This window comes from Tenrec ecaudatus, chromosome X (genome assembly GCF_050624435.1).
Source record: "Tenrec ecaudatus isolate mTenEca1 chromosome X, mTenEca1.hap1, whole genome shotgun sequence".
Classification (NCBI taxonomy): domain Eukaryota; kingdom Metazoa; phylum Chordata; class Mammalia; order Afrosoricida; family Tenrecidae; genus Tenrec; species Tenrec ecaudatus.
The window spans coordinates 50,218,918-50,227,910 of record NC_134548.1 but is presented as its reverse complement, the minus strand read 5'-3'; the positions used below and the strand labels follow the sequence as shown (position 1 = coordinate 50,227,910).

General features: G+C 38.6%; 1 non-coding gene across 1 annotated transcript; it reads left to right on the top strand.

The window, feature by feature from the left end:
- The first annotated feature begins 588 nt into the window (after positions 1 to 588).
- LOC142435139 (U2 spliceosomal RNA) lies at positions 589 to 778 on the top strand. Its single transcript, XR_012781271.1, has one exon. It is a non-coding gene; the product is annotated as a U2 spliceosomal RNA (small nuclear RNA).
- The last annotated feature ends 8,215 nt before the right edge of the window (positions 779 to 8,993 follow it).

The window sequence follows — 8,993 nt, the reverse complement described above, 5'->3', positions numbered from 1 at the left end:
GATATGGAAATAATAATCTATAACTTATCAAGGGTTTGTGAAGGACGGTAGACAGAGGAGGGAGGGCAAATAAATGGGTAGCTGATATCAGGGGAAGATAATGCTTTGAAAATGATGATGGCAGCATATGTGCAAATGTGCTGGACACATTGGATCAATGTATGGACTGTGATAAGAGATGTAAGAGTCCCCAATAAAAGTATTTTTAAAAATGAATAATTAACAGAGAAAAAATTAAATAGTTAAAAGTGTTGAGGAACAAAGATGTTACATTGAGTAATACGGTGCATCTGAGCCAAGTCATAATAATATGAATTGCTTCAGATGCACAGGAGAGTTGATAAATGAATACAGAAGAATTGATACATTTAACTTACAGCACTGGTGAAGAACATAGACAGTGCAATGGACTGTGAGAAGAACACACAATCTGTCTTGGAATAAGTACAGGTAGAATGCTTCCTAGAAGTGAGGATGGTGAGACTTAATCTCAATAACATATGAATTCATAGTCCCTTTCTCTCTCATGCTAACGTAAAAATTGTTCAGAAAAGCAAAGTACAGAGACCTTTAGAAAAGAATGAGAGAATTGGTTCTCGGCCTTTTGGCTAAGATCAAGTGTAGTATCTGTTCTTATCAGTTTAATATCTGATACGTCCTCTATCTGAGGACAGCATATTAAATGTATTTTTGTAAGTATGAGTTGGCTAGGAGCTTGCTCCATTCACTCCACACATCAGCCTGGTATTGCAGTATTTCTGGGAATGGTGCATCCCTTGGGGGCTTATCAAAAAAGAGAAAAAAGAAGAAGAAAAGAAGGAGAGAAATAAATTTAGAAAATTGACCAAGGGAAGGAAAGAAATCGGGAATTTTTTGCAGAATATGGCAAGAGGCTAAAATACAACCACTGAAAAGCCAATGTATTCCCTTTGTATTGTCTGAAGGGGATAGTTTTAAAAATTTTAATAAATCATTTTATTTGGGGTTCTTATAGATCTTATAACAATCCATACATCAATTGTGTCAAACACATTTGTACATATGTTGCCATTGTCATTTCTAAAATATTTTCTTTATACTTGAGCCCTTGGTATCAGCTCCTCTTCTTTCCCTTCCCACCTTCATGAACCCTTGATAATTTATAAATTACTTTTATTTTCATATTTTACACTGTCCTCTGTCTCTCTTCACCCACATTTCTATTGTTAGTCCTCCTGGGGGAGACGGGTGGTGTGTGTTGATTATTACGATTAGTTTCCTCTTTCTCTCCCTAAAAGGGGAAACATTTGAATATTTTGTTAATATTTATAATTCTGTTAAATGCTAAGGAATATAAAATTGAAGTAACTAAAATCTATCCGAGTGACCTTGACGGCATATTGGGTCAAACAGTGGACTGGGACCACAAGGTAAACAGTTTGAAAGCACTAGTTTCTGTAGTAGAGTGATGAGGCTTTCTACTCCTGTAAAGATGTACAGCCTTGGAAGTAGACAGGGATAGTTCACAGGGTCTGTATATGTTGGAATTGACTCTACGGCAATGAGTTTAGATTTGGGGTTCTTAGATCTTGGTCAAGCCTTATAACATCTTTGTATCTTTGTTTCTTATTCTTCCAAATGAGAGGGCCTTATTTTTTTTAAAGAAATTTTTGTGTCAACCAAATTTAAAAGTACCATATATACTCGAATATAAACCTACCTGAGTAAAAGCCGAGGTACCTAATTATTACCTGGGAAACCAGATAAACTGATTGACTCGAGTATAAGCCTACGGTGGAAAATACAGAAGCTATTGGTGAGTTTCAATAATTAAAACAAATGAAAATAAAATTACTAAAAATTGAGACATCAGTGGGGTAATATATATAAATTCTCATTTTAAATAAAAACATAAATAAAAGGACAAGTCATTTAACATTAGTAAACCAGCACAGTACGTGGAAAATAGGTTCAACAAAAACAATAAGGTATCAACAATGATATCTTAAGAATACTATTCCCTGAGCTCAATCAGCAACCAAGCTAAAATGTAAACAGTTAAAATCCTTCAAAACTGGATTTCTCATCATCATCCGTATCCCAATGCAGAGCTTCAGCTGGTGTGAGGACATCATAGACGCTGTCCTCACTGAGATCATCGTCATCACCATCACTGCTGTCATTTTCATACAAAGCGCAGTCTTCACTGCCATCCATAGCATTACTAATACTGCATTTCTGGAAGGCACGTTGCACCATGTCTTCTGGAATGTCTTCCCATGCATCGCCAACCCACTTTGCTATTCACTCTATGTCAGGCTTCATGAGATTTCCTCCTTTTGTTAGTGAGGCTTGACCAGATGACATCCATTCAGGCCACATCCTTCACACACGGTCTTTAAAAGGCTTATTCAAAGATACATCCAGAGGCTGCAGTGCAGATGTAAGCCCACCTGGCATAACAGCTAAAGTAACTTTACTAGATTTTGCCAATTGTTTTTATGCCATCCGATAGGTGGGCTCTGAACATATCCCAAACAAGTAACGATGGCTTTTTCTTTAAGGCTGCTCCTGGTTGTCGGTTCCAAATTTCTTCCAGCTATTTTTTGTTCTGTCTTCATCCATCCAGCCTTTAACATGTGCATGCACAATAAGTCTTGGTGGGAAATTGATCTTTTTAGGCAAGGTCTTTCTTTTAAAAATAATGTCAGGATGCAGCTTAGTTCCATTAGCCAAACATGATACAACAACTATAACGTATTTTTGTTCATTTCCTGTGGTTTTGAGAAAAATGTTTTTTTTTCTCCTAAACTTGCCACAGTTCTGTTGCTTGGAAGATCAAAAGTCATGGCAGTTTCATCCACATTCCCAATATCTGCCAGGTCATAATTATAAATCATTCTTTGTTTTATATTAAATGACTGGAATCACACAATTTTTTCTTCAAGGTCTTGTGGCAATTTCTGTAAAATCATTTTTCTTTGTCTCAAACATACTAGGCCAAACCTATTCAAGAAGTGGGTACACCGTCCTGCTGACGCAGCAAATTTTTCAATACCTGGTGCTTTATATTTGTCATCCTTAGCCATTTGTAGAGCACATATGTGGATTCCCATGCATGTTACGCAGTAACCATTCTGATGACACTCCATAACCCATTTATGCAATTCACTCTCTAGAGCCCCATAAAAAGACATTAAGCCATGACGAGTATTTTTTTACTTTTTGGAATCTGTTCCAAGTCAGCCTTCATTTTCCGTCACTCCCTCACTTGCTTTTCGTCAACACAGAATTTCCTACTTGCAATACTGTTATTGCTCTCTTCTGCTCTTGACACAACCTTCATTTTGAAACCAGCCTCATATGACCGGCGTTTTTTGTTTTGGTTCAAGAGTATCCATTTCTAATAGGATAAAAAAAAAGACATTGAAAAATAAGTTTCATGGTAATGCCTACCCCTGCACCCCTACCCCCTCCACAATGTGTTAGCCGGGAGGAGATGGGGAGTCCGTGCAGGTGGGGGATGTGAATTAACACAGAGACCAGAGGGGAGAGACAGAGCGCAGCCACAGGTACATCCTTACCAATTCAGCTGCTGGCGTAAGTGAATCACTACGGGTGCTTCTGCGAATTGGAGCCATCCACGTCATAGGATGACTCTAATTGGTTAGATGTGAGTAAACAAACATTCAAAGCCCTGCAGTGTCAGCAAGGCTTTGAATGAACAGCAGAGAAATGGCAATCACCTGCGAGACAATGGACGCTTGTCCTGTTACCTCGGGGGTCCCCAGCGAGATGTTTCACCTCACTGGGCTACCACTGACCCGTGTATAAGCTGAACCCCAGTTTTCAGCACATTTTTTGTGTTGAAAAAACTCGGTTTATACACAAGTATATACGGTGATTTTAATTGAAGGAAATTAAGGAAACAATACCATTTACAATTGCCACCCAAAAGATAAGAACCTTAGGAATAAATATAACCACAGAATCAAAAGACTTCTACAAAGAAAACTACAAAACACCACAATAAACCAAAAGAAAGCTACATAAATGGAAGAATATTTCATGTTCATGGATATTCTCTGCCACCCAGTCATTACTGACTCATAGCAACCATATAGGACAGAGTAGAATTGCCCTTGTGAGTTTCTGAGACTGTCACTGTTTACAGAGTTAGAAATCCCTGTCTTTCTCCTGAGGAGTGGCCAGTGGCTTCAGACTATGGACCTTGTGGATCACAACCTAATGTCTAATACTGTTAAAATACCAATACTACCCAAAGCATTTCTGATCCATATCCCAAATTTATTCATTAAAGAAATGGAAAAACTAATTACTAACTTTATATGTAGAGAAAAGAGATCCAGCATAAGCAGATAACTTAAGAAGGACAAAATAGGAGACTTCTCATTTCATAAAACAAAATTTATTATATCACCACAGTAGCCAAATTTGCCCATAACTGTTATAACAACAGTTAAATGGAGCAATGGAACAGAAAAGGACTCCACAAATAAATAAAGCCACTCACTTGTAGACAACTGATCTTCAACAAAGGGCAAAAACCATTTTAAAAGTGTGCACACACCCAGAAACACACACACACGTTGTTGTTAGATGACATCAAGTCTGTTCCAACCCATAGTGACCCTATACACAACAGAATGAAATACTCCATGGTGCCATCCTGTGCCGTCCTTAAAATTGTCCCCATGTCTGAGCCCATAGATGCCACTGTGTCAATCCACCTCCTTGAGGGCCTTCCCCTCCTTCACTGCCCCTCCACTTTATCGAGCATGTTGTCCTTTTCCAGGAACTGGTCTCTCCTGACACTATGTCCAAAGTATGTGGGATGACGTCTGGCCATCCTTGCTTCTAAGGAGCACTCTGGTCATACTTCTTCCAACACAGATTGGTTTGTACTTTTAGTAGTTCATGGTACATTCAATATTCTTCTCGAGCACCACAATTCAAAGGAACTGATACTTCTTTTGCCTTCTTTATTCAATGTTCAACTTTCACATGTATATGAAGCAATTGAGAATGTCAAGACTTGGGTTAGTCCTCAGAGGAACATCCTTCCCCTTCAATACTCTAAAGCAGTCTTATGCAGTAGAGTTACCTAAGGCTGAATATCTTTGATCTCTTGACTGCTGCTTTCATCAACATTGATTATGGATCCAAGCAAAGCAAAATCCTTGATAACTTCAAACTTTTCTCTATCATGATGTTATCTATTTGTCCAGTTGTGAGGATTTTGGTCTTCCTTATATGGAACTATAATATATACTTTAGGCTATAATATATGTACACATATATATCATGATATACTTATTTATACACACACATACACACAAACACATATATCCTTGTGTCCACTACTTTTAAAAATCATTTTATTAGGGGCTCATACAACTCTTATCACAATCCATACATACATCAATGTGTAAAGAACATTTGTACATTCATTGACCTCATCATTCTCAAAACATTTGCTCTCAAATTAAGACCCTTGCATCAGGTCCTAATTTTCCCCTCCCTCCCTGCTCCCCACTCCCTCATGAACCCATGATAATTTAAAAATTATTATTTTGTCATATCTTTCCCTGTCCGATGTCTGGCTTCCCCCACTTTTCTGTTGTCCGTCTCCCAGGGAGGTCAGGTTTGAGTGTTACTGTGATGCTCAAGCTATGTTACCTGCATTTCAAATCCTAGCAGGGGCGCTCAGGAGAGACAAATTTCAGCAAAGTTTCAAAGTGAAGACAGATTAGGTAAAAGGAGAGATGAAGCATTTCTTATGTTTTCTAATAAATGGAATATTTTATTAGATATTTGGAAGGATATTTATTTAACAATGTTCTCAGTCTAGAGATTAGCCAAACACTACCACGAGGAAAGGAAGAAGGCCATTTCAGTTTGGAATAGACTGAGTTTTAAACCACCTGTTACTTTACTAGCTGTGTGTGACTTTCAGGAAATAATTTAATATGACTAAATTTAAGACTGAATTTAATATTTCTTGGTTGTAAATTGTGGTAATACTGCATACATGACTTCATATCTAGTGCAGTCAAATCAATTCTGACTCATAAAGACCACGCAGAATGGAGTAGAACTGCCCTGTGGGGTTTCCAAATATATAAATCGTTAAAGAAACAAATTGCCATGTCTTTTTCCTGTGGAGCTGCTGGGTGGGTTTAAATAGCCAATATTTCAATTAGCAGCTAAGCACTTAGCTACTGCTTCATTAACTAAGATGGTTTCTAAAAGGCAATGCATAAATTGCCAATAATTTTTTTATTTTGTGCATTGTACTCATAGGCATAGACCTTACTTGAGTGTATTTATTTTAATTTAATTTTTTCATTTATTTTTGTCAGTTTTTATTCAACGAAATTTTCATTCATTAATTAAAATTGTTTAACAGTTCTGTTGACATGCAGTTCACATATGATACAGTTCAATAGTTTAAGCATATTAAAAAGAGTTGTGCAATCATCACTGCAATCAATTTTAGAACTTTTCTTTTTTGTACACATTATTATCTTTATTATAACTATATTATTATTATCCCCACTTCTCCCCATACACCACTTACACTGCCATAACTCAAGAAATTATTAATCCAACTACTGTCTCTATAGAATTACCTATCCTGGATTTCATATAGATGAAACATACCACTTTCCTCTAGTTCTTAAATGCTTCCTCCCCCCATTCACCCCCCACTATCATGATCCCAATTCTACCTTACAAATCTGGCTAGATGGGAGGATGTACACTGGTACAGATAGGAACTGGAAACACAGGGAATCCAGGACGGATGATCCCTTCAGGACCAGTGGTGTGAGTGGCGATACCGGGAGGGTTGAGGGAAGGTGGAGTGGAAAGGGGGACCCAATTACAAGGATCTACATGTGACCTCTTCCCTGAGGAATAGACAACAGAAGAGTGGGTGAACGGAGACATTGGACAGTGTAAGACATGACAAAATAATAATTATTTATAAATCATCAAGGGTTCATAAGGGAGGGGAGACTGGGGAGGGAGAGGGGAAAATGAGGAGCTGATTCCAAGGGTTTAAGTGGAGAGCAAATATTTTGAGAATAATGAGGGCAATGAATGTACAAATGTGGTTGACACAATGGATGTGTGTATGGATTGTGATAAGAGTTGTATGAGCCCCCAATAAAATTATTTTTAAAAATACAACAAATAAACAAAAAATACCAATAACAGTAACAAAGTAAAACATAGCAAAACCTCAGTTGGAAAGATAACAAAATACTAAAAACTAGAACAAATTTAAAATGGATCAAAAGGGAGATCAGATGATAAGGTGATAAATCTTAACCTAATTACATCTGCATTTATCCACTTCCCAATGCACTCTGTCTTACAGCAAGGCCATTATATGTATCCCTGGTCTATGGTCAGAGGAGTCTTCACTACTGTTTTCTGAAAACTGGGTGCTCAGAATTTAAGCTATAATACTGCTCCATCCTTCAGTCTTGTATTTTATTTTTTACAATCCTTGGACCACACAAGCTGGTGTGCTTTTTTCCATTGGACTTAGTTTATGCCTCATTATATGGATGCTTGTTTTAAGACAAGCCTTTAAGATTCTTGGGCACCATCTGATTTCTTCACCACTGTGTTACTCCAGGTAGACTAGAGAAATAAATCCAGGGAGACTCATATGAGTATAAGAAAGAACTTTATATACAAGAGCAATTGAATATTGAGAATACATCCCAGCCCAGTCCAGATCAAGTCCATAAGTCTGGTATTAGCCCATATGTCCGATACCAATCTATAAATTCCTCTTCAGAATCAGGAAACACATGCAATGATGCCAAATGCAGGATGATCACAGGCCAGTGGGTGAAAAGTCTTGTGGATCCAGTGGTTGTAGAGGCATCTCAGTGCTGGCAGGGGTCTCCACATGGCTCCTTTAGCTCAGGGCACTAGCGTAGCTCCATGTGTCTTGTCACCTGCCATGTCTCCCAGGGAGTCAGCCTGTCTCCTGCGACCAGTGTACTATTTATCTCCTTAGCGCCTCCAAATAAGGTCATCAAGCAGCGACATGATTGACAGGCTAAACTCCACCCCTTCACTTTTAATCCTCTCAAATTGACAAACGATTATATAACTACCACAGCCATATTTTGCTGAAACATCCATAGCTTCTATTTCTTCATGATGGCAAATATTGAGTAGGCTCTTTCTTCATGATGGCAAATATTGAGTAGGCTCACATCATAAGAATTGTTCTTACTATTAAATTGACATTCTATAATGTTCACCCTTCTGACACACTGCTGAAGACAAAGTGGGTCAATAAGCAAATGTGGTGAAGAAAGCTGATGGTGGCCAGCTATAAAAAGATATAGCATCTGGGGTCTGAAAGGCTTGAAGATAAACAAGCGGCCATCTAACTCAGAAGCCACAAAGCCCACATGGAAGATGCACACCAACCTGGGTGATCACGTGGTGCCGAAGGGATCAGTTATCAGCCTTCAAAGAACAAAATATCATATCATTGGGTGTACACCTCCATGATACGATTGCTGAGGACAAATGGGTGCATAAGCAAATGTGGCGAAGAAAGCTGATGGTGCCCGGCTATCAAAAGGTATAGCATCTGGGGTCTGAAAGGCTTGAAGATAAACAAGCGGCCATCTAACTCAGAAGCCACAAAGCCCACATGGAAGATGCACACCAACCTGGGTGATCACGTGGTGCCGAAGGGATCAGTTATCAGCCTTCAAAGAACAAAATATCATATCATTGGGTGTACACCTCCATGATACGATTGCTGAGGACAAATGGGTGCATAAGCAAATGTGGCGAAGAAAGCTGATGGTGCCCGGCTATCAAAAGGTATAGCATCTGGGGTCTTAAAGGCTTGAAGGTAAACAAGCGGCCATCTAGCTCAGAATCAACAAAGCCCACACGGAAGAAGTACGCCAGCCTGTGTGATCTCGAGGTGTCAAAGGGATCAGGTTAAG